Consider the following 24,510-nt stretch of genomic DNA (forward strand, 5'->3'; position numbering starts at 1 on the left):
GATATCATACAGTATTTGTCTTTCTTTGTCTGACTTATTCCACTGAGCATAATACCCTCCAAGTCCATCCAGGTTGCTGCAAACTGCAAAATTTCATTCTTTTTTATGGCTGAGTAATATTCCATTATATATGTATGTGTGTGTGTGTGTGTGTGTGTGTGTGTGTGTACCACATCTTTATCCATTCATCTGTTGATGGAAACTTAGGTTTCTTCCTTATCTTGGCAATTGTAAATAATGCTGCTATGAACATTGGGGTGCATGTATCTTTTTGAATTAGTGTTTTTGTTTTTTATTCAGATATATTCCCAGGAGTGGAATTTCTGGGTCATTTGGTAGTTCTGTTTTTAGTTTTTTGAGAAACCTCCATACTGTTTTCCCCAGGTGCTGCACCAATCTACGTTCCCACCAACGGTGTTCAAGGGCTCCCTTTTCTCTGTATCCTCACCGACAATTGTTATTTGTGTTCTTTTTGATGATAGCCATTCTGACCAGTGTGAGGTGATATCTCATTGTGGTTTTGATGTGCATTTCCCTGATGATTAGTGATGTTGAGCATCTTTTCATGTGCCTATTGGCCATTTGCATGTCCTCTTTGGAGAAATGCCTATACAGGTCTTCTGCTCATTTTTTAATTGAGTTGTTTGCTTTTTTGATGTTGAGTTGTATGAGCTGTTTATTTATATTGGATATTAACCCCTTATCAGTCATACCATTTGCAAATGTTTTTTACCATTCAGTAGGTTGTCTTTTCATTTTGTTGAAGGTTTCCTTTGCTGTGCAAAAGCTTTTAAGTTTAATTAGGTCCCATTTGTTTATTTTTGCTTTTATTTCCTTTGCTTTAGGAGACAGAGCCAAAACAAATATTGCTACAATTTATGTCAAAGAATGTCCTGCTTATGTTTTCCTCTATAAGTTTTATGGTTTCCAGTCTTACATTTAGGCCTTTAATCCATTTTGAGTTTACTTTAGTATATGGTGTTAGAGAATGTTCTAATTTCATTCTTTTACATGTAGCTATCCAGTTTTCCCAGCATTACTTACTAAAGAGGCTATCTTTTCTCCACTGTATATTCTTGCCTCCTTTGTCATAGAAGAATTGACCATAAGTGCATGGGTTTATTTCTGGGCTCTCTCTTCTGTTCCATTGATCTATGTATCAGTTTATGTGCCAGTACCATAATGTTTTGATTACTGTAGCTTTGTAGTCTATTCTGAAGTCAGGGTACGTGGTTCCTCCAGTTCCATTGTTCTTTCCCAAGATTGTTTTGGTTATTTGGGGTCTTTTGTGTTTCCACATAAATTTTAAAATTATTTGTTCTAGTTCTGTGAAAAATGCCATTGGTATATTGATAGGGAATGCATTGAATCTGTAGATTGCCTTGGGTAGTATGATCATTTTAACAATATTAATTCTTCCGATCCAAGAACACCATGTATCTTTCTCTTTGTGTCATCGTTAATTTCTTTCATCAGCGTCTTACAGTTTTTGAGTACAGTTCTTTTACCTCCTTAGGTAGCTTTAAATACATACCATGGATTCACTTCCCATCAGATATTAACTTTCTACAGAAAATTTTTATTGTGATGATTGAATTGTCCTTAGTTGACCCATCTGTGAAATGAGAAGGACATTTTCTTTTTTTTTTTTTTTTCTGCTTTTTTTTTTTTTTTTCCACTTCTGTGGAGTCAGTTAATATGAAGTACTGGAGCTTCTATAGAGAAAGGAGAGACACAAGACATTAGTGTGAGCACAGTTATTTTTCAGGAGAGGAGAAGGAAGGGAATTCCAATAAATTTTCTGATTGTTTCGTTAAATTTGTCTTTTGTGTGTTCACATTGTTTCAGTTCGTTTGCTTTTCCTAGAGAAATAGAATTTTGTCTTCATAATGGCTATTAAGTAAAAAAATTGAAAAAAAGAAAATATTATGCACAGTTATGTCTCCATAATTAAGAGTTGTAATGCACTTTAAAAAATATTGCTTTTGTGAGAGGGATGTGTTTTTTAAGCCTTTCTCCGTAAAAGTGTATCTATTAATTTATTGGTATGTTTTTCCTTGCATGTGATAGATATAATTTACATTTTATTTCTATAGGTTGGGGTTGCCAGATAAAATACAGGATGCTCAGTTACATTTGAATTTCAGATAAACAACAAATTGCTAGTGTCTGAAATTTAAGTGTAACTGGGGATCCTGTATTGTTTCTGCTAAATCTGGCAACTCTTGTGTAGGTATATCTCCCAATTACTTATACTCATCGCTAATTGGCAGTTAAACGAAACTGAGGGGCCGAGTTTGTGCTGTTACAGAAGTCATGCTGTCTCCTGGAGACAGATATGAGAAGTTTTAGCTCAGTGCTGCTGTGATCTCAAGGACCAGGCAGCTTTCCTGGAAAGATTTTCAAAATCTATTATCATTATAATCGTCATGAAAATATTTGATGAGAACACTGCATCACACTGTATAATAAATTTAAGTAGAAAAGTCAAAGCAGTGGTATTTTCATCAGGCCTTTGGTTGTCAGGAGAAAATAGTTCCACACTCAGCGAATATAGATAGGTCTGTTTGGGGCTGTGTTAAATCCAATTGTGTGAAGGTTCTGAATAATCAGGAGTGACAGCATAAGCACTTTCTCTTCAAAGTGATTTTACCGAAAGCATCATTTCCTAAGGAAAGTACACATATAGGTCTCATAATGCTGAAAGAGCACTACAGTATCCATTTATTGGTGCTGGTGTCATGAGCTGGAGTTGCAAGTGGTATTCAGATTTTCAACTTGATTCACTGCTGCTGTTGGGGGCAGTTCCCTTCTCATGAAAAAGCTTATTTCAAAAACTCCTCAAACCCTTTGGTTAGTTCCCATGTGAGAGAGCCTTCAAGACTCTTTGCAGAAGCTTCTAACTTCACTGTGCAAAGCCAAGTCAAACATGATGAAAAACAATAGTTGTGCTTTTCTCCTTAGAAAGGGGGGGGGGGAAAGAATTTGAGTTGGGCTATGTAATTTCAGCTTCCCTAAATAAGTCCTGTGGAAATTTGTGGGAGAACAAGTGTGTGATTTTGGTCTTGGTGCACAATTTTGGCACTAGCTTTTTTTTTTTGATGTCTACCATGGATTTTTTTTTTAACATCTTTATTGGAGTATAATTGCTTTATGATGGTGTGTTAGTTTCTGCTTTATAACAAAGTGAATCAGATATACATGTGTCCCCATATCTCTTCCCTCTTGCGTCTCCCTCCCTCCCACCCTCCCTATCCCACCCTTCTAGGTGGTCACAAAGCACCGAGCTGTTCTCCCTGTGCTATACCATGGATTTTCATAACGGATTTCTTCCCTGTCCAATACATTCCATAGCTAAGTAATAGGTCTGATCTGAGTGCCAAATTTTTCAACAGTGTTACTTTCCAGAGGGGGGTTAAATAGTTCTCTTAATAACTTGAAAGAATAAAAGACATGCAAGGTTTACCACACTTCTTAGTCACAAGCTAAATGTTTTCAAGAGCTTTATGACTTTGAGCCTATTTGGTCTCAAGAATATCCCCCAAGAAGAATGAAGCATACAGAATTCAAAATGGAGCACTTCTGAAGTGGCGATAGCACTGTTTGCATTGAAGTGTGCATTCACGTTATCTTTCTGCGGTCTTAGGTGCAGAATCTTGCCCAGTTCCATTCTTCACCCGCTCTCTATAAAGCATCTTAGAAGTATCAAGGGTGCTGACTCATGAACCCCTTATGTTTCCACATAGTTTGTGTTCATTGTGCTGCCATTTGCCGAGAAGTAGCCGTCATTCCCCTTCTGACTTTAACAAGTATAGACAGAGAGGTACAGTTTGTGGATGTATTTTCCCTCACCATTAAAAGTGATGCTTCATGTGAGCACAGAGTCATTTTCATTAAAAAGTAAACACAAAATCAATGGCCAGAGCAAATTAATTGCTCTGCGGCTCAGTTCACTCTTGTCTGAGTAAGTTGGCTTCACTCTCTTGTGCCTTAAATCTTCCCCACTCTGCCTATAAACATGGTCGTCTCCCCTATTTAAAATCAAAAATAAGTCTTCTCTCACTCTGTTTAATTACTGTCCATGCTGCTACTTTTTACCACAGAACCTCTTAAGCCAGTAGGCAATGCTTGCTGGCCCCATCGTTAATGGTTTCGTTACACTGGGGTAGATCCAGTGACGCTGTATGTGAGGTGAGAATGCATCTTGCCTCTCCATCCCCATCTGAACAAAATGCGTTTCTGAGTACACTGGGGATGATGTACATTCTAAGAAGTACACACAGGCTCCTTTCTTACCTTTGTCACTGTTTCTTCTCTTCTAGGTATCTCAGTAACAAAGAAGACACATACATGTAAGTAATGCATTCTTTTTTTTTTGTCCAAAGTTTTCTGAAGAGTTGGAATTCGCATATGTCTGGCTGCTGTGGCCTTTCAAGTATAAACTAATGTTTCAGCTGTGATCCATGGTCAACAGAGGTCATACTTCTCTACCTGTAGTGGTCGGAAGTGGTACATCTCCACCTGTTTGTACTGAGTGTGTGTTAAAGAGAGTCTAGACATAGTGTGATAAATTCTAGCGATTCAAGCCACTCATCTTTAGAAAAACCATAAAATCTAGCCAGGAGGATCATTTAATTACTTACTGATCACCCTTACTCTGGATCCTTCTTAGACGAGTTGGTATGTTTCTAGGAAACATCACCTTGATTTCTTTTAAGCTTTGGTCTCCTTTTCCTCACCACTAGTTCACGATTTAGGCCGTTTTGTACTTGTGTCTGTGGAGCAGAGATACTGACCGGGAATCTAGGCGCTGCCGCTCGTGTGGCCTTTGGGAGCCCTGGTAAATGGCATGGGTAGTTTGATGTGGAAATGTGCGCTGGATTTATCCTCTGTATTCATTCCCACCTCTCAGGTTCAACTGCTTTCATCAATTGCCTTCATTCGAACTCCACCATAAGTTTACAAACTCACGTCAATGTAAAGTGTTGTGATCTGCATTCTGAGCAATGATGTTTGACTGTGCCTTGATCCTCAGGATGAAACCAATACGTCATTGATGGCAGGCAGTCAACTTTCACTGTACTTGACCAGCATATTATTTAGACTTTCACTTAAGAGTGTCATTAGAATTTGATAACTATTTTAGACCACAGATATGTGCTACCTACGAGATGTGTTTGGGCATCCTTCTAAGGCAAGCTATGGAGATATTTACAGCACAATTTAGGGCCGACAAAGACGTGTCCCCCAATTTTTCCTATTTATGCTTTGAAAATTTTTGATTTCATGTGAACCATTTGGAGGAAAAAAAAAATTCTGTGTACCATCAAAGTAGTTTATCTTGTGCCTCAGTTGATTCTTGAAATCTGCTCTTGGGTTTGTCTGTCTGTCTATCTGTATTTGTAGAAAACAAACATAAAAAGCAAAAAAAACCAAAAATCAAACAAAAAAAAAAAACAAAAGCAACTCCACCCAATTTGATGGTTGCCTGACTTTTAGGGCCCAATCCTGCTGTCTCTCCACGTGGCTCTCCCGTGGGCTTCAGTGGAATGTTGGAGGAAAGAGGCAAAGCTCAGGCCCGTAATGGACACATGCTCAGGACAGCACCTCGTCTCTCAACACACGGTTCCAGTTGGCTGTCCCTCCACCAGGGTAGTCTGTGGCCCTTAGCTTTTTGGGGGTTGTTTTGTTGTCGTCGTTGTTGTTGTTCTTGCTGTTGTCGGTGCATAATTGAGCTCATGATGACTGAGAGATTGACAGTGCAGGAGACTGAAGTCCTCTGTATATCCGCAGGGCAGGCATGGTACAGAGCGCTTCCTTGCACAGCCTTGCCCATGAGCTCGTCCCTGGCCTGGTGGGACCCACTCTAGAGGTGGTAAGTAATTCAGTCTTTCTGCTAGCTCAGTCCTGGGCCTCTCCTGAACAGGGGCGGATGGTTGTGCCTACTGTTTATGGCGGTTTGGGGTATGGACTCCTGGCCACCTGGCAACATACAGAAAGCCGCTGACTGTTTGCATTATGACTTGGCTCCTGGATAAATGGACAAAAACCACTAGTTCAGCTCCACTGGATACAAAGAATACCCCTCAACGAATAGGAGAGAGACCATAGATGTTACTTAATATAGAGACCATCCATCCATAAGGACCTTTAAGGAATTGTCATCCCTAAGGATAATTTCATTGGCCTATTGCAGAAATAATAACCCGTGGTTGGATTTAAATTCATGGAAGGATGTGGGTGACAGCATGAGAGTGGTAGCTAGTTGAAAACAAGTGGCACTCCAGTAACAGGCAATAGAACAGGTTGGTCTTTCAGCAGAGGCTTAATGAACTCTATCAGCTATACCTGCTTTAAAACAAAAGCAAGATATAGCCAGAGTGGATAGATTTTGAGTGCCTTTCTAACTGTGAAAATCAGCAGGAAAATTCTTAGGGATTAAGCATAATGTAAATGTAGAAAGATTTAAAGCTTCCTTTATGTAGTTCAAATATTAAATTGATAGAAAGATTTAGATCAGAAGTCATCTTGGTTTTTGTGGCTGATGTTTACATTCATGATTTGGGGGAGAGGGCCCAAAATAAAATGGCCCAATGACAAGTTGGGGAGAAAGCTCCTGAAAAGACAGTTGACACAAAGCTTTGCCCATGCCAAGGAGAAATTGAATTGTCCAAGCTGCATGTTAGTGAAAGTCTTCTATGCCACATAAACATGGAAATTGTTTTTGTCACCCAACTCAGCAGGCAGCCCATCATATTTCTGATCTTAGCATCTCTACAGGCCCCACAACTGGTGAGGAGGAGGAAAATCAATCAGTTCTTTCTCTAATAACTATCACCCAAATGACTTCTTCTTTAGCATCTGTCGGATTTTTCTTGAAAACTGAACTGTCTTAATTTGCTGATAAGTTTTCTTAAGATGTTAAATTTCAGCTCCTCTTAAATCATCTTGACATCTGCTCTTTAAAAAGTTTCACTATCAGGGAAGTGTGCGAATTCATTTTTGGGCCGTCTCAAGACTTCCGATTTTAGCCAGGGTTCAGGAAACCTTGGTCAAGGCTTGACTACATAATCATCAACAGCTGAAGTCAGCTCACATTAGCAGTTTCAATCTGGGTTTCCTAACTGCCCGCACAGAGAGATTGTTCCACTTACAAATGAACATGTACAGTTGCAGAATATATTATCAGACCCGAGTGTCAGCTCACAGGTACACCAGTCAGAGGTGCAAGAACTACAAAATGAACCTGAATAGTTGTGACACTTGATAATATTTTAGGCCACCTTGTTATCTGGAAAGTACAGGTATTGCTTCTTTAAAAAAATGCTTTGGGTGAGTTAAGCAAGAAATTCCCAGGAAAGGAAATCTGATTGTTAGCTTCAGAGAAATCCACAAGCATGGTCTTTGGAGAACACAGATTCTCCTGAGTTCCTGGGATAGGACCGTCAGTGTTTGTCATTAACTTCACTTGGCAGGTGGGGGAAGGCAAAGCTTGGGGCTTCTTGTATGAAGTCATCATGACCAATTGGTCAAGGAATTCTTACATTTGCGACGTTCTTCAGCTGTTGACAGGAAATGTTGCTGCTGGGTTTTGCTGTGTGAACATAAAAGAGAATTTTTACTTGTGGGATAGGGATGTACTCGAGAAATTTTACACCGTGGTGTAGAATTTTAATTTAATTTTTGTGGTTGATTATATAGCACCTGTATTTGATTGGACACTTGCAAGACTGCTTTTGCTTTGTGATTCACAAGTTTGTTCTGGTCTCATTCCTGCAGTAATAGTACTGTGTGGATAAGTATCTTTCTCTGGAATCAACTGCTGTCTTGGTTTTTATTAGTTGCCATATTTTATTATTTGCCAAATCTGTTCATTTGCTCCTGACTTCTTCATCTAATTCTGCATGGGTAGTTCTGCATTCACTAAAATGTTAGAAGATGACATATATAGAGATGAAAAAGTGAAAAATACAACAGAAAATAATCTTAGCTATTTCCAGCTACTGGGAAGTTTGGCATCATAGCTCATCACCTGAGGGAATCTATCAGCCGGCCACCAGAGCGCAGACCCGAAAGATACCTGGTTGGCCCCTGGATTGCTTCCAGAGTCAACAGACCATTGTCACTTCCTCCTGTTCTCATCCTTGTTTGTATTTCTTATTCTTTTTTGTAGAGTTTGTTTTTTATTGAATATGGTTGATTTACAATGTCATGTTAGTTTCAGGTGTACAGCACAGTGATTCAGATATAGATATAGATAGATATAGATATCTACATCTATATCTATCTATATCTATATATCTATATCTATATCTATATATAGATATATATCTTTTTCAGATTCTTATCCCTTATAGGTTATTATAAAATATCGAGTATAGTTTCCTGCGCTATAAAGTAGGTTCTTGTTGGTTATCTATTTTATATATCGTAGTGTATATATGTTAATCCCAACCACCTGATTTATAATCCTAGATTATATTCCTTATTCTTCTTGTTTAAGGCTCTTCTGCTTACTTTCTTCCACACTCGGGAACTTCCAAACATGTAAAAATTACAAGTTACTCCGTAAGCAATCAGGAAAATATGTCAGTTTAATCCAACTGAATGTCAGTTTTCCCTAGTACATAACAAAATCAAATATGCTTCTGAAGCTTCTGGAATTTTTAATCTTAACCCAAATAACCATTAAAAATGAATTTAGTACGTTTGCAAATGTTTGGTTGCAGCAGGCTCATGCCTAAGATGTAAACTTAAAGCAGTGTATTATTTATAAAGAGATTTTAGTTCTCTAGAGTAAAAATATTTTAGTACAAATCAGAATATTTCTTTGAGAACTAATCCTTTGTATTTTTAAAGAAAAAAAAAAGTATTTATTGCAATCATTTAAAGTGGACTAAGTTAATGTATTCACTTCTTACCCCTAGAGGCTTGGCTTAAGTTTGACTTAGAGAAAATGAGTTTTGAGGCCTCGACCACCTCTCCTTGGGTATTTGCTGATATCACAAAACCAACCCAACAATTTGTCACAGTTGTTGCCGTTTACTCAGGGGGCCCAAGAAGTACAGTCACCTTATTTTCTCGTTTTCTTTTCCTTTCCTTGAGGCTATTCCTTTTGGTTGCAGACTCTTAGCAACCCCAAACTTGGGGCTCACCCACATTATTTTCACAGTCCAGGAAAACTCAAGAACCATTCTTGGCAAAGCTAATGGAAGGTGCTTTGGTTATATAGTTAATAGGTTGCTGTGGCAACCCATGTGACCCATGGTGTGACTCACAGTGTGACTCACGGCAATTATAATTTCAATTGCTGGCTGGATGTTTCATTAGGACAGACCTGAGAAATAGCCACACTCAAGTTCTTTCAGGAGGCTTTCATCCAGCTCCCGTCCACCCATTGACAAACAGTCACAAACTAGTACTCACAAAGTTGCCAGAAGATTCATCTCTTAGCTTGCAGACACTGAGCTTGCTGCCGATGGGGCATGACCAAAATACAAGTGCTGGCCTCTTCTAGAGCTAATCAGTGGACAATTGTTTATTGAGGACCTACTATGTACTGACAGGTTCTTTACCCTCAAGGAGCTTACAGACTAGGTTCAAGGTTGGGACTGCGGGAAAGTGAGGACACATAGTCACAGAAAATAATCTGAAAATACAAATGCTAAGTGTACCCTTTTCAGAAGATTTGGCTCATAAACTGGAAAGCAGACTAAGCCGGAAATGTGGGAGAGGAGAGAAGAATTAGAGAGACCTCCAGGGTTCTGACACTGTGATCCAAGTATACAAGAGCAATGAAGGGAAAGGTAAATATTTAACTCTAGGTGCTGAAAACTACCTTTGCTCCTCCTCTCCCCCTATTCTCACCCAGAGGAACATCTATGTCATTCCTTCAAGATCAGTCAGCCCAAGGAAGTAAAAATGCCCCGTGCTGTCTGGAGATGTTTGCCTTGTTAGACTTGGCCTGTATATCTAGAGCCAAACCTCTGAACTTAACAGGATTTCTCTGTCTCATCATATTAGGATATAAATGGATAGCACTTGGCCCTGCCAGTCAGTTCTTCCAAGGTAGAAGATTTGCATAGTCTTAAAATCCACAGTTCATGGTGGGGATCTGTGAATTCCATTTACAAATCTGAATAGTTATGGGCTTGGAGTGAGTTTGCTCTGATTCATAAAGTTTCTGAATAGGATTTGTGATGGGCATACTCTACTGATGTAACAGCATAGGTATATACTTTATAAGTATATACATATATACATATATATTGGTGTTTTAGAGGCAACTGAGGCTACAGTAGGGTCAGAATAGTCATCTGGATCCCAGCAGATTGTTGAGCGGATTCATATTCACATCCACAGAGAGCCATCTGCAATTTTCCTAGTTGTTTGAGAGGCCCTTCCTTGTCAATAGTAGTAGAAAAGTTGGGGGTGGGAGAGGGATAAATTGGAAGATTGGGATTGACATGTACACACCACAATATATAAAATAGATAACTAATAAGGACCTACTGTATAGCACAGTGACCTCTACTCAATACTCTGTAATGGTCTATATGGGAAAATAACCCAAAAAAGAGTGGATGTATGTATATGTATAACTGATTCACTTTGCTGTATACCTGAGATTAACATAACATTGTAAATCAACTATACTCCAATAAAAATTATAAAAAATTAATTGATTAAACATCTGAATATTTAGCTAAATGTTTCCATCAGAGCATCCAGTTGGTTCAAGTTTGCTGTTCATAGACCTCAGATTTGTGAATTGAATTTGGACAAAAAGTATTTGTGTTCTCATCTCAGAACATAGGCTCAAAAGGGTGTATTGAGATGGGGAATGGCTCTTTAAAATCCACCATCACCGCTAGAAAATAAAAATGCCTAGCCTACCAAGTACTGGTGTCTACTTGACGGATTTATTGTATATTTAATGAAACTCTTGTACATGATTGAGTTGATCTTTAAAGAAGGGCCGATGTCTTTTCAGGATTTTGTGTTACTTCGAGTTCAATAATAATAATAATAATAATAGTGTAATAATAATCAAAGTGGCGATAGGAAAGGTCCAGGTACCAGTAGTCTCTGTAGCAGCAGCAAGAGCAGGAGCTACCACCTACTGCGCAGTTCTGATATTCCAGGCATTATGTTGAGCGCTTTACATGCATTATCTCATTTAATCTTCTCATCGGCCCCATGAGCTTTGTCCTACTTGTACCCCCAGTTTAGATGAGAAAACTTGTCTGAGGGGGTCAGTAACTTAACTTCGAGAAGTGAGAAAACTTGCAAACTCATCCAGCTGGAAATGGGCAGAGCCAGGACTCAGAGTAGATTGACTCCTTGCATGCACACGAGTACCACACTGTTATCTCCAATATCAGCATTAGGTAATCGTTGTGGAGCACTTACTAAGTGCTGGATGCTTCTCTAAGCGCTGTGTACGTGTTAATTTATTTCATCTTTACCACAATCTTGTGAGGGAGGTGTTGCTACCATCCCCATTCTACAGGTGAAAACTGAAGCCCAGGGTTCTACAGCTAGCTGGTATGTGGTTGAGCCACGGTTTTGTTTTGTTTTTTTAATTATTTATTTATTTATTTATTTATGGCTGTGTTGGGTCTTGGTTTCTGTGTGAGGGCTTTCTCTAGTTGCGGCAGGTGGGGGCCACTCTTCATCGCGGTGCGCAGGCCTCTCACTATCGCGGCCTCTCTTGTTGCGGAGCACAGGCTCCAGACGCGCAGGCTCAGTAGTTGTGGCTCACGGGCCCAGCTGCTCCGTGGCATGTGGGATCTTCCCAGACCAGGGCTCGAACCCGTGTGCCCTGCATTGGCAGGCAGATTCTCAACCACTGCGCCACCAGGGAAGCCCGAGCCACGGTTTAAAGCCAACCCATAGAGCCTACGATAAAGAACTTCATTCCTTAGAGTGGTCCTTCCACTTGAAAATATAAGAAGAAAGCCAAGCGAGCAGTCATTCCTACAATTGACTCAGGTTATCTTTTACCTTAGAACTATTTTACCTATAAAGGCTCCTAAGCTTGGTGAACCAACTGATTACGAGAAGGAGGTATGCTATTCCCACCATATGAAAAAGTTCATTTAAATCAGTTGACCTAAAATGATCATTACTAATCTTTTTGACAACCTAACCTCATTCATCAAAGAACTGACATCCATTTAACATCACTATTCATTCACCTCAACTGATTCCATAATAAAACAAGAGTTCAAATTGGTTATTTTTGCTTCTAAGATAGTTATGCCCCCCACACGAGTAGTAACATGTATTTCTTACAGCATGAACTCATTTTCCACTGCAACAAAGCCTTTAACAGACATTAATGACATTTATAAGAAAATTGTACGTTAGCATTCTTTTGTCAGATCAACTTGATAATCCATGTATAACTTTCACTGCCACTAAGAGGTAGTATGATTCAGGATACTGTGGTTTCCCTGAAACCTAACCAAAAACAAACAAACACAACCATGAAAGCTAAAAGTTCCTTAGGGAACTGAAATATATATCAAAAGGATGCATAAGAGAATTAAACATCCAGGTTTCAAGTACGCTTGAGAGTACCTGAATTTAGGATTGGATTTACAGTTACACCAACTTCTCTCTTTATTGAGACCTGCATCCAAAGGACTGAAAACTGAGGAGCAGCAGAGATGTCAACGTGTTTGAAATATGAAGAAAGTTATTGGTCTACATTCACTTGCTTTATGAATTATACAAAAAATTTTACACTAGGTCTATCAACTGCACTTCCAGGAAGTTAGTGTATTTGTAGTCTCATGGTCCTTTTGATTATAATTGATGTCCATATCTGCACAAACGGTGACTTTTTCATTTCCACGCATTCAATTACCCTTTTTCCTGTGACTGCCCGAGATTCCTCACAGTGAAATGTTCTCCACCCACTTCACCTCCAACTCTGGGTAAACATTTTTCTTATGTGGGAGTGATAGCTCTTTACCTTGTTCGACTTTGTTGAACTCGTAGGCATGGACTTTAGCTCCTAATGTCTTAAATAGTTAACAGCCGAGCATAACGATTAGAGGGCATATTGAACAGAAGAGCAAAAAATGCAAGAATGTGCAAGATTCAGGTTTGGATTCAGTGAAAGAGACTTAATCCATACATCTTTTCTTATAATTTTTTTGTTTCAGAGGAGAGAAGGAGCAGGCTATATGGTGGATGATCCAGATACCTGTTATACTGGAATCTAAGGAAGGCAGGCTGGAAAGCAGACCACAGCCAATCCCTGTACAAAGGGCAGGCGGCTGGGAGTCAGAAAGATTTTATTAGCTGAATATTTCTAACCCCTTCTCTGTGTCTGGCAGCGTGTTAGGCACAGTGTAAAATAGAAAGTTTAACTCAGTCCTCACACTCCAATAGTTTACATCTGAGGAGGAAGGATAGACCCACTTGAGGGACTTTTAGTAATGAAAGAATTGCACGAGACTGCAGGCCTGTGATTCAGTTGGATTGTCTGTCTGAGTGGAGAACACGGCTGGGGAGCTGAGCTGGATCTGGAAGGGTAGCGAGGTGTAGGTGTGATCAGGTAGATTGATGGAGGACTTGGAGGGGGGAGGGGCGTCGTAGAGACCTGTCTGACTACAGTAGAGTATTAATAAGAAAAGAAGAGGACGTGGACGACAGAGGTAAGGTTTTGGCTTTGTCTCATAACCAGCGGGGAGCCACAGAACGGGCGTGAAAAACACAGTGACCTGTAAACAGTGTTTTTATTGCTGTCATTTAGTGAGCATCATAGCAATCACAGGTTCCGTACTTCATTCCCTTCTCTGAACTCGGACAAAATTCTTATCCTCAGATCGAGGTTCTTTTCTGGTCTTTCCTCTGATCACCTGTGTAGAAAGTGCTTCTTGAGCAGGAAAGATCTAGTCCAAAAAGAGAAGGCTGTTCTAATTATTAAAGCAGAAGCGTTTCTTTTTTCCCCTCCATCTTCCCAGTTTGAAGGTCTAATTGTCAGACCAATGCTTGCCATTTCATTAAAATCAGAGGAATGAAGCAAGCAGTGAAACTTGAAAACTACTTATGCACTTTGAATTGCCTGGCTAATGGTTCTTTTTGCTTTCTTTCCTTCCTGCTGCTAATTGGCTGGAGACGGCTGTAATATACTAGGACTCGGCCACACGTAGCTTTCCAAACATTTGAACCCCGCATGCCCAATCTTGCTCACTCCTTACGTAAAGCAAACTGCATTATTATTTTTTCATAAGCACAAAGAACTGTTTCCCTTACATAGCTGGACAGTACAGTTAGAAGATAATGATACTCCCTTTTCTCTTTGTTGGTCTTTCTTCATTTTCCAAGAACGAGTTTCTATTGTTTCACTTAAAGAACACCAAGGTTCAGATGAGGCTTTCTGTTGGCTGCATATTCAGAAAAGTCTTCCGTGTATAATGAACCGAATCACGTTAATTTATCTGTCTCTCTCCACCGTGTCTTTTTGTGTTGACAAAACTGAATATTCACTTTCCCTCACCAAGTTGGGGTGTCAGGATAATTGATTGTTACCAATCTCTGCTGTTCTTAGACAGGATAACACCAGTGCCTCTAGAGAACAGGTGAAAACTAAACTCTGTCCCCCGAGGCCAATGAAATAGCTGTTTGGTCCCTTGTGTGAAACTTCCTAATAACTTAACTGGGCAGCCTCTGGGTCCCTGGAGGCTTTCTCCACCAGAGTATTCCCTTTCTTTGTTAAGATTGCTTATTAAAAATGATTTTATAATGAAGTTGCCTCAAATAGCAGCTCTTTTCCTGGTTGTCCTTGAAGCTGTGGTGAAGAATCTTAGAGACAACTGTCTAGGGTTTTCCTCCTTGTTAAAAACTTCTCTCTTACCACTGTTATTCTTGATTTTTAAGGAGACAAAGTCTAACTGACACAAGTCCCTCTCCGGTTGATTATGTCGCTTAAAATCCTGTGCAAGGCATTATTGCTAGTTTAGCATGTCATTCGGGCTCAGGAATCGAATTGATCTACATGGATTCAGGCAGGACATTTAAGTCTGCGGTGGGAACAAGGCTGTCGGGCTTCGCTGGGAAAGCAGCAGCCCAGGAACGCGATTGCTAACTCTGCCCCAACTCCATCAAAACAATGAATTCCAATTATTTTATTTCTTTGGTCCTAGGTGTGTCCTATATGCAAACTAACCACTTTCCTGCCACAAGGGACTGTCGTGAAGGGGAATCAAATAGTGATAAAAAATCAGTGTTGCATTCTTTGCTACCCATATACTGTATAAATTCAAAGACTTCTGATAAGTGTGGGCAGTTAGGAGAAAAATCACTTTTTGGTTGTTCACATCATCAGCTTGGCTTCCTGGCTTGAAAGAGCTTCGATATGCTGGTCTATTGAACATGAAGAATGATAAAGCAGTTGTCAGTAAGGCTCACCATTGGAAACGTGTTCTTCAGACTTGGTCTCCCAGTGGCCAGACGACTCAGGAAACAACAAACTGTATAAAGCTGTTCGTGACAGATTCAGCTTGGAATATTTTTCTAACTTTAAGGCTTGTCAGGCAGTAAATCTGCAGCAGAGTACTCAGGATGCAGCTTGGCACTCCTCTTGCTTTGCTGTGTGAATATAGTAGAACACCAATAATAAGAAGGACTGTTGTGAATCTCTTAGTGGAGAGATCAGTCTTGTCTCATGGTGCTAGGGTTGTGTGCTAAGAACATGCCTTGGCTAAATTCTGTTCTCTGAGACCAGGTATATTAGAAAATTCTACCTTTCCATTCAGCAGTTCCTACTCCCTCCTCCCCCGGATAAAAAGAAAAGAAAAAGAAAAACTATGGCCTGCTTTGGGATTCCACTGTCAGCAGGATCTTCTTATTCTACCTCCTTAATGACCCTCTAGGGCTCTCCATTGCCTGAGGAGTCTAAACTACTTAATATGGCAAACAAGGCCCTTCACAACCTGGTCTTAATCTTTCCATTGCTCTTTCCTTGACTTCTATGCCAGCAGTTTTTGCCACACTGAATGACTAGTTCCTAGAAGACTCTGTGTGTGGGTATGTCTCAGTGCCTTTGGTTCTACTGTATTACCTTGTTTGTCTAGGAATGTCTTTTGCCAACTTCTGCACCCGTGGAAGTCTTACTGCTCCACCAAAGGCCAACACAAATAGCAACTTCCATGCAAAACCTTCTCCAACCCTACCTTGTTAGATTAATTGCTGCAGTTCCTTTGCTCCCACAGGACATTGTTAAGGTCACAGTACAGAAAATGTATTATAGAATAGTTGTTTTGTAGCTTTGTCCCACTAGATATGCTTTAATTATCTTGGTATATCTTGGACTTAGCAGAGTGATTGGTATCTACTATGTGCTCAATTAATTTCTGTAGACTTGATGTGTGTGTGTGTGCGTGTGCACGTGTGTGTGTACATACACAGTTTTATGACCACTCTTCTTGCACATTTGAATATGGAGGAAAATAATCATCTTTTCCTTGTTAACAGCTATAAGGAAGAACAGATATTTATTATGTGAAACTATTGTGAGATTTGTACTATATTACTTTGGAAACCAATGCTACAACTCAAAGGGCTTCTTGATGTCTGACAATTTACTGTACGTATTTTGAGTCTCAGTTTTAGGACTGCTTGCTTTTTTTTTTTTTAAGTTGATCAAACTGCTCTGTTTCATGTTTTTAAATTTTTTTAATTGAAGTAGAGTTGATTTATAGGACTGCTTGCTTTAAAGTTTCTGTTAGCAGTTTGTAAGATTTAAATCAGAATCTCATCCAGAAAATTTAAGAATATTTTTATATCATCTAAAGATGAAGAACGTGTGACCCCTTAGATACCATTTGTTTGCATTATCTATACAAGATTTTATAAAGGAAAGAGACATTTTCAGTTACCATTGGCATCTATGTAAATGCAAAGGAGAAAACCACCTACTAGAGAAGAGAACTGGCTGGTCTTTCCAAGAATGGAGGGTATATTCTGTCAAGGGAAACATCCTGTATTTGTCTGGTCTCTAGAGGAAAAGGTGATCCTGATATGTTAAAGAATCTGGGAAGTAGATGTTCTGATAATCCTAGATTACTTACTGAATCTTAAAGTAAATTCTGAAAAGAAATGACATTTATTTATTCAAGGTCAGAACATGTGACATTGCTATGTTTGTCTGGTCTGGAATGTAAGTATGTTCCCTTAACTTAGCAGGGACCATTGATTTCAAAACCATTATCCACTTCATAAGTAGCTGCACACAACCATGGTTTCTGTCTGCTATTCCTTAGAACTGTCTGTCTTTTAAGCTTTATGTGCAGCTTCCTCCCCACTTTTGTTTGTAACTTTTACTTGAGTCAAAACATGAGGAGCAAAATTATCCCCTGCAGTATCAATTCCTTGAGTGGAAAGCTTGCTTACCAATGAGAGGATGAGACGTGACCCAATAAAAGAATCTATTTTAATTTTAATTTATTTCCTGATGGCCTTTTATGCCTCCTTAGGCGATAACCTAACCAATTCCACCTTAACACTGATTTTTTTTCTTCCAAGGTCAAAAAGCACTTTAGAATGATTATAATCAGAGAATAAAAGTCCTTTGCCTCTAATGTAAAGTCCATCTCTTCATATGAAATCTAAATCCTAGTTATCTCAGCTTCACAATAATTCTTCTGTCATTATGCATCTATTAACAAGCTCAATGACAACAGGATGAACTTATGAGATCTTTAGGGACTCGGAAGTTGCTTTTTCATAGAAACACCATCTCTGGTAGTCTCTTTCATCCCTTTCCTTTCTCAGATGGGAGTTTTTAATAACGCAGGGAGAGGAGCTATCTTCATTTCGTGCTGCAGTTTCACACAGCAAAGTGCAATCAAGGTAGAAACGGTCCTCAAAGGCACCTGAACCTATGGTTTTCCAGGTTGGAAAAGGAAAAGCTGTTATGCCATCACACATACATACACACCACCATCCCTCCCCTCCGCCCCACCCCCTGCATAAAAAAGAGTTCTGACTGATATCTCTAAATCAAAGAACTTTCCATGGCCTGATTTGTGGAAGTTACCTAATCCTGTGTATAATTGGGGTGATTTGAGAGATGGGAAAATGTTCTCATTTTCATTATGGGAGCCACTGGGGGACAGTATCATTTAAAGACTATGTTTTTATTGCCCTAAATTGCTTTACCTGATATTCTATTGATGTGTTTCTCTTAAGTTAGGTTTCTAATGAATAAAATGACCAATATGGGTCCCATTCTCACAGATTCTCCTAGTGCTTAAGCTACTCTTTAATGGTCAAACTATCCCAGAGTCTCACTTATAGGGAAGAATTCTAAAGGGTTGGGTTAACTCCTAACCCAAGAGAGAAGAGCCAACTTCTAACATTCTGCATACAGCCAAAGCATCCACATACTGTCCGTGATTTGTCTGTATTAATACAATAGTAAAACCTCATCATGAAATTTCTTATATGGTATGATCACCATTAAGTGAGCTCACCTTGCAATGCCAAACTTAGGAAACTTCTGGAACCAACCCTCTTGGCATCAAGGCTAGGCTGGGACTACCTCACACTGAAGATAGTGAAGTTCTACCATATTCTCATCTAAAAACTCATCATTATTCCCAACTTGTCGCTCTATTAAAGTATTCTTAAATAAGTGGATATCTTAGATTGGGTTCCCCAGAAAATAGACTCGGAGACGCTGAGATTTATGTACAGAAAGCTGATTGGGGAGTGCACTTAGGAACAACACCTATAAGGAGTGAAGGAAGTTGAATTGGACAGGAGAAATTGAACTGTCATACAGTTGTGACCAGAGTTTGGCAGATGCCACAGAGAGATCAGAAGCAGGGATACAGCCTTTCAGAGATGTCCCAGATGGAGGCAAAGGGACTGGATATTTTACCCTGCATCAAACCAGCCACTGGATGCCAGCTGCCCCCAGGGAAGGGCATCATCTTGGGCAAGGCAGCTCCCTTTAGCTAAAGATGAGGCTCAGAAAATGACTCAGCTGTGAGCCACTGGCAGTCAACACTTTGGGCCAGAGGGGAAATAAGGGCTTCAATCCTGAAGGGAGGGATCCGGGTGGCACACCATAGCATCACTGCAGGGGAGCCAAAATGGACATTAAATTTAACTTTTGTGAAAAACATGTTTTCTTTATTTAAAATGACACACATTTTATTGCTTAGCTAGGATTTAAACTAATAAAATATATGCTTGGCCTCAGCATTATGGTATACCAGAATTGCAAATGCTGAAGAAAAAAAAAAATTTTTTTTTCTGTTGAATAAGGTTCTTCGTTAGAATTTCTGGTCCTGGATATGTGCATTATAAATCATGTGTGTGCAGTTCCATATAATGTATTATTTTTCCACACATGGACATTCCAGAGAGTTAACACATTTTTCTCAATTATAAAAATAAATAAGCCATTTCCATCTCTTTGGGCTCATGTGAAATGTATTCATATAGGAACAAAGAACATGCCTGAAAAGAACTAGTTATACACATTACGTGTTACTTTTCAGATTTTAACAGTCTGCTACTGTTTTATAATTGAGATACAGTATCTGAAATATTTTGCAGGGCTGATTTATGTACATAATGTCTCTCTTTTTAGTGGCTTATGGGACTCCACCCTCATTTTGCCTGTTAGCAACTACTTGCCAAATAAACTCAGAATTAAGTTGGAGATTAGTGGTGGCTTCAGTGATGAGGACCATCCTGAGCCAGTAATCCCAGCCCCCAACTGCTGTCATGGAAGAAAAGCTTCTCAATAGGAATTAGTGATGGAGTACAGAATGAATTGTAGTTTCATTCCTTAAAATCGCAACATAACCTCTGATTTAGCAAATTTTGACTTCAATTTTACTTCTAAGAATGAGAGATCCCATTCTGAGAAAATCCAAACTGTCTTCACGGAGTATTATAAATGGAAGGAAAGACCTAAGTGTTTCCACTCTTTTCACCTTGGTTCAAAATAATCCCCCCAACACGAACCCCAACCTTCTAAAGCCCCAGCTTTTTCTTCATGTGTTTCTGAGGTTTCCACGGTTCAGAATACCCCTATTCCCTCCAGAGCCAGAAGCTCAAGACACCTTGCAGATCTGAACGGGAGCTTTCCAGTTTCACAGATGCTGAAGGTATACATTTCTGAACCTTTCGAGTTCAGATGGAGTCAGGGTTTATCTCAGTGGAATTCAATCTTCATGGATTTCCACGGTTTAGCTTCTGTGCCTCTGCCTTGGAAAAGAGGGCCCCTTTCAGGCTGATAGTGAAGTTAATTCAGATTATTCTTTCCCTTATTCAAAGAGAATTAATAGATTGCAGCAACACTTTACCTTGTCTAAAAGCTTCCATGGTTCCAAAAGCTCCTACCTGGGAAAATCCCCAGCCATTATTTTGGAGATCGCTGTGTCTGAGGCCTTGTGAAAGGAATTCTGAAGCTGCCCGTGAATGTCAATGGCAGCCTCATCAGTCTGCCCTGGGTATTACCATAATAATTACAAGGTCCTCACAGATGGCAGCTTTTCAAGTGGCAAAATCATGGGGAGGATAGTCTCCTACTCTTGGGCTCTTGGGAGAGGAATCCCATATATATATCAAGTAACCCATCTAAATTTGCCATTTCACAGATTATGTCTGACCCAAACCATCCCATTGCATGAGCTGTGAATCCACACTACTTCTTTACAATACATGCTGATAGTTAGTGCAAATCACAGTGATTTTTTTTTTAATATAAAGGTAGCTAATGAGCTGACATGTAAAGTAATTGCTGTTTTCAATGGACAGGATGAATCTGCTCCTTAACTTTTTCCTGGAAAAAAAATAGCTCCGTAATTTTTTTTTTTGCCAGAATTTGTGAGCGGTTCACATTCCTGTCAATTACACGCCCTGATTACGTAGTACAACCACGGGGCAGCTGTCCAGGAAAACACAAGTCTGAAAATGCTTCTGTTTTAAGAAAATTAAATTCATGGTTGCTCCTCGTGTGGGCATGTGCAGCAGGCAGGAAGCTTCCACTTTCTGGCCAAGGAAAGGGATAAGGCCCTTGCCTACCTCACCTGGATTCAATAGCCACTCTGACATCTTGAGATCTTGATATCAATGCCCCGCTGCAGGGCTTGGTTTTGGTTTCTAAATAGTCTTGTTTGTTTGTTTGTTTCAGTGTGTGTTAGAAAACACAGACTCGTGTTATAAAACAGTGTTTCTAGTTATGAATCACAGCAGCTCCTGTGTATTACCAGAGAGGCCTGAATAGAGAAATTGTTCACCTTCCTCCTTCCCAAAAGTCGGAGTCTATGACAGTTTAGGGCTCCTAGCCCTATTTACAAAGCTGGCCTCTTTGTTGCTGTGTTCCTTCAGATGTGTCTTTTTCGAAGTAGAGATGAAGCTACAGATGAAAATGCTACATTTGCTGTTGGGCCACTTTACGGTTTAGGACATTCAGCTTTTATATGGGTAAAATAAAGGCCACTAGGGTTTGTCAGATGGGATTCTTCCTGGGAATGTTATAAAGTTTAACAAAATAGCTTTAAAGCATGCAGTTAAAGTTGCCCAAATTGTTTACGCGTTTGAGAAAACTATGAGAATTACTTGATATCTTTCCAGTTGTGGGTCTTTAACTACATTTGTATCTGCTTCATAGAATAGGACATTTCAAATAATGAAATATTAAGTAGCGATGAAAGTGGCCTTCACATTATCTGTGTCCAGATACACTGTGTCTAAGTAATGGTAGCGTCTAAAAGAAATATTTAAAAGACAAAGAATTGTGACCTGGGCGAAATCAGTTTCACCTCTGCCCTGAAAAAGAATTTTTTTAGGTGGTTGATGAAGTTTGAATATGAACTGGTATTTTAGATGATGTTAAGGGATTTTTTATAATATTGTCAGTCATAATAATGACCTGGCAGTTGTTTTTGTTTGTTTGTTTTTGTTTTTGTTTTTGTTTTAATCTCTATCAGTTAGACATGAGTACTGAAATCATTAGGGGGTAAAATGACGAGATGTCTGAGATTTACTTCAAAATGCTCCAGAAAGAAAGTAAATTGGGGATAGGTGAAACGAGAGTGACCAAATGTTTTACCAGGGAGGAGAACATGAGGATGTGGAGATGTGTTATACTATTCAATTTTTTAATAAGCTTGAAATTTTTTTAATAGATTAACTTTTTTTCACCTTCTTGTCTGTGATTTATAAGCTGATTACTTTTACGTTGGAGGTTTGACCATCTTGGATAATTAGTCTTTAAGGAGAACGAGGTGACACTGATGAGCTTGTCAAATTCAGGAAACTGATAATAATCTCTTAAAATCCCTGCTTTGCTATAAAAATTATGCATGAACTGTTAGCAAGCATGTAAGAAAAATTATCTTTTATATTAAGGTTCCCTCACCTTCACTTCAGGTAGGAAAAAGGTATGAGTGTTAGTTGCTCTGCTTTTAAATCTCTTCAATGTTATGGTCATAGAGGCCCAGATTTGAGAGTTGAATGGATCAGAGAGTTCATTTGGTGGTCCCCACCTCCAATATTTGAGATGAGGACAGTTTCTCAGGGAAGTAGAAAGTGTCGTGTTCAAAGACAGTTGTCTTGTTCAAAGTCAGTTCCAGTTGCTTTTACAGAAGTGGAAGCAAGACTGGAACCCTTGGAAACCAGTACCCTTTTCTACTCTTATCATGCTACCTCAATCTTGTCCTTTAAAATACTCATTAACAATCTACTCTCTGGGGATCAAAGCAGTTTTCTAAATCCAGACCGGTGACTGTGAGTCAGATGTTCATGCCGGGTAGTGTGGCCCCAAATTATCTTTTCTTTTATTGAATACCATTTCCAAGTTGTGTGATAAGTCCCAGAAGTGCTAATGTTTAATTCTGTTCTTGTTAATGCTCTGCAGCAGGTTTGCAGCCTGTTCGTCCCCCTCTGGCTTTTCATAGACTTTCCGTCAAGGAAGGGTCAATATACTCAAATGACAGTCCAGGCTGACAGGAAGATACACTTGGCCTAGTGATTCCACAAGAACCATCAGCCTCTGCTATAAAGCCTTTCCCAAGGCCTTTTGTAATGTAAGCTGAAATTCCAAACATCACAATTGAAATAGGGATGTTTTTCTCTAAATGGAAACATTCATCCTGTTGAGCATTTGTGGCCAAAATCTTTCAAGCACAAACTTCCCTGCTAAATTTTCTCTTCTTTGCATAGTACGTAGTAGCAGCTCATTGGGATAAAGTAGAAGATCAGACTGGCATTTATAAAATAATTTTTACCCAGTCTTTTCAAGAGTTTTACAAAGAGCAACCTCTGATTCCTAAAAACATGGTTATACAAGTGGATAGGAAAATAGAAATAGAGACAGAAGGACTGCCCTGTTGGTGTGGTCTGTGAGGAAACCAGCCACTGGGTTTGTGTGTTCATTCAGGAATTGCCCTGCGCTTACTGACCTCCTAATGTGTAGAAAGCACTGGGGACAGAGAATCTGTATCACTACCACCACCCCCTTTTTTTGGAGGAGGCAGGGGCACAGAGACAGAAAAGTACACAAATGCAGGACCTAAGTGCTTTGGAGGCAAGTAATAAGGAAACAGATGACCTAGGACACCCCCCTGCAAACTGGGGGCTCCTGGAAATCACCTTGGGTGAAGATGTAGCTAAGTAATATTTCAGAGCATGAAGGAAGGTGAAGGAAGAGCTGAGAGAATATTCCAGGCAGAGGTAGATGGGAGCACGGTGCACAAACGTGGCTCTTTGTCTTGTCCAAGGTATACTTAATCCCAAGGAATTGAAAAATTCATTTCAACTTTTCCTTTTTTTCTCAAATTATACCTACTAAAAGACATCTACTTAACTTTCTAGAACTCAAGATAACGATCCCGTAGAGGGGTCTATCTTTGGACAAATGAAAACAGGGAAGTGCTTGATTTCAGTAATGGGCTCCCAAGAAGTTTTTGAAGGGTACCCGCTCTGGCTCAGCTTTTCAAGAATTGGTTTTGTTGTCAATACAGGGAGGTTTGTTCCTTTTTCAGACCTTTGAATGCCGCATAATCTGACAGGGGAATAACTCCTCTAGTCCTTGAGGGGCAAAAGAATCAGCTTCCCTTGGTTTTATTCATGGAAATATGGTTTGTCCCATTGTCCAAAGCTGCTTGTGGATTCCTAGCTGGTTGTTGTCATGGAGAGGGCCTGTTTCTTCTGTGGGGTTGGCAGAAGCATCATTAGCTACAGTTAGACACACCGAGATGCCCATATCCAAAATGAAAGGAAAAGGAGGGGAAGATGAAGAGGAGAGAGTGGAGGAGGAGGAGGGGGAGTGAGGGGGGAGAGAAGGAGAAGTAGGAAACGCACAGGTAGCATCTGAGCTCATCCAGGGGCTTTGTTCATGAGCTGACCTCCGACCAGGCAATCCGTAGACAAGGCCTTTTAACTTTGTTCAGGAAACTCTGGAGATTTGTGGTTTCTAATATTCACGGTGCTGTGTGCCAACCCACATAGCCAGTTCTGCAAGCAACTAGT

The 24,510-nt window shown here is 39.7% G+C and overlaps 1 protein-coding gene across 1 annotated transcript in view; it reads left to right on the forward strand.

The window, feature by feature from the left end:
• Window positions 1-4,330: 4,330 nt before the first annotated feature.
• Window positions 4,331-24,510, forward strand: part of LOC103012995 (nuclear receptor ROR-alpha) — a 182,841-nt gene continuing 162,661 nt past the window's right edge. Inside the window, exon 1 of the mRNA XM_028166473.2 lies at window positions 4,331-4,352. The gene's annotated coding sequence lies outside the window, so the exon portion shown is untranslated. The remainder of the gene's footprint in view (window positions 4,353-24,510) is intronic.

Source organism: Balaenoptera acutorostrata, chromosome 3 (genome assembly GCF_949987535.1).
Source record: "Balaenoptera acutorostrata chromosome 3, mBalAcu1.1, whole genome shotgun sequence".
Lineage (NCBI taxonomy): Eukaryota > Metazoa > Chordata > Mammalia > Artiodactyla > Balaenopteridae > Balaenoptera > Balaenoptera acutorostrata.